Here is a 2150-nt window from a genome sequence, read left to right as displayed (position 1 = left end):
GAGAAACATCTGGACTGTTTACACTTTGGAGCTTTAATCAGGTGTTTTGGTGCACCATGCTGAATCCTAATTTATGTGTATGTATGGCTTTAACAGCTTCCACCCAGCAGTTTTCTAGGCAGTGCATGAGAATTCTTGTACAAAATCTTCCATGGGTTTTAGTCTTATTGTGTTACTATTAGTCAACCCATTCATGTAGTTATATGTGTTTTACTACTTCATATGCTTTGGGGGAGTGTTTGAAGATCTTCTGTTAAATATGTGTTCAATGGCTTTTCCATTTTTATCTGAATTTTCTACCTCTTTCCTCATAAATTTATAAAAGCTCTTTACATATTATGGATACAAGCCTCATCAGACATATGTATGACAACATATCTTCACAAACTCTGTGGCAAAGATTTCTACTCTTCTACTATAAAACCTTAACTTGTTCTGGGTGAAGGAGACCTGACAGAGAGCTGATCTTCTTTAAGGGAGTGACTCTAGATAGGCTAACTAGACCCCAGTAGATAAGCTTGCACTGAGTGATGTCTGTGGACACAAACTTAACCCATAGGTCTTAACATAAAGGACAGGATGCATGAAATCTGGTGAGTGCAGATGGGTAAAAAGTATAAAGATGATTAGGATGTTGTGTATGAAATACACAAAAACTCAATAAAAAGCATACAAAAAAATATATAATGCCAGGCGTGGTGGCGCACACCTTTAATCCCAGCCCTAGGGAGGCAAAGGCAAGCAAATCTCTGTGAGATCAAGGCCAGCCTGGTCCACATAGTGACTTCCAGTGGGCTGGGACTAGGGAGACCCTGTCAAAAAAATAACTTGTATATTGAAATAATTTCACTTTTCAGCAAACATGCTAAAGTGAATGTGATAGTTTCTATGTACTTTACTTAGAATCTGTTAATGTTGAAATTTACACTTAAATAGTTTAATTGTTGAAATCATGACATTAACATTGATACAGGATGATTAAGTTTACCAGTGGTGACACTGATAATCTTTTCTGCTTTAGGAACCATCACAGAAACCGAGATTGCATTAAATGGTCACATCTTCTGCAATCTGTCAAAGTCCCTCAGTCTTGTGCAACTCTGAAGCTTTGACAGTACTGCAAGCTATTCTGTGGTACTTTCTAGTTGAGGTTTGTGTTCTTTTCTAGTGATTGAGAATGTGCACTTTTTAAATGCCACAGAAATTAGGCTGCAAGCTTAAGTACATAATGTTGACATCACAGATGATAACTTGGGCCACTTTGCTATGCAGATGCCTGCTAGGACATCCTTCTGTAAATTCAGCATTTTCTAAATTGTAACTAACTAATTAGTACCTTCTAGAAGATACTTAAGAATAATGCAAAAATCCTGGTTTTCATCATATTTTTTCCTTTTCTTTGCCTCTTTTTTTTTCTTCTTTTCATTATACTCAAAAATTCTAGCACTCATGAATGATTCCTGTTGCAACAATTATTAGTTTGGTGTGTGTTTAAGGGTGATTTGTTACCATTATTTGCTTTTACATCATTGCTTCTAAATTTCTATAGTAATGAGCTATGTCTTCTTAATTTATTTATTTTATATAAATATGGGTCATCATATTTATTTATCTGTTATAATTTGTTAGTATCATATATTTTATTGTTCAAAATGTCACAAATTTCTCCATTGGGAGAGTATGCTGTTTTTTTTCTCTTTTAATATCTTTTAATTTTCATTTTTTAATACCACAAGTTGTTACATGATCTTTTTGTATTGTTCCTACCCTAGACCTGGACTTAAAGTATTTATTTAAAAGGCTATATTCCGTGCTTTCTTCAGCAGCACATATACTAAAATTGGAACTATACAGAGGAGATTAGCATGGCCCCTGCATAAGGATGACAAGCAAATTCAAGAAGCATTCCATATTTTTCCCCTGCTGGCCTCTCTCACAGACGAGCTCCAATTCATTCACCAGAGGAGGACTAGCTACCCCATTTCTCGCATCCCTGTCCCTGCTGGCCTCTCAGGCAGACTCCAATTCCTTTACCTCAGATCCCAAGACTAGCTTCCCAAACCAGATTAATCTGTCACCCTACCATAGATCCCTAAGTCCTCACTGAGGCAGTCCCCTCCCCACCAAATTCCCAGCCTCGGAATCAGACA

The 2150-nt window shown here is 36.7% G+C and overlaps 1 non-coding gene across 1 annotated transcript; it reads left to right on the top strand.

The window, feature by feature from the left end:
* The first annotated feature begins 1810 nt into the window (after positions 1-1810).
* Positions 1811-1917, top strand: LOC115070333. The gene has a single exon (XR_003849502.1). It is a non-coding gene; the product is annotated as a U6 spliceosomal RNA (small nuclear RNA).
* Positions 1918-2150: the final 233 nt, after the last annotated feature.

The sequence above is a fragment of the Nannospalax galili genome, unplaced genomic scaffold (genome assembly GCF_000622305.1).
Source record: "Nannospalax galili isolate Female #2095 unplaced genomic scaffold, S.galili_v1.0 scaffold636, whole genome shotgun sequence".
Lineage (NCBI taxonomy): Eukaryota > Metazoa > Chordata > Mammalia > Rodentia > Spalacidae > Nannospalax > Nannospalax galili.
This window is presented reverse-complemented; position numbering and strand designations above follow the sequence as displayed.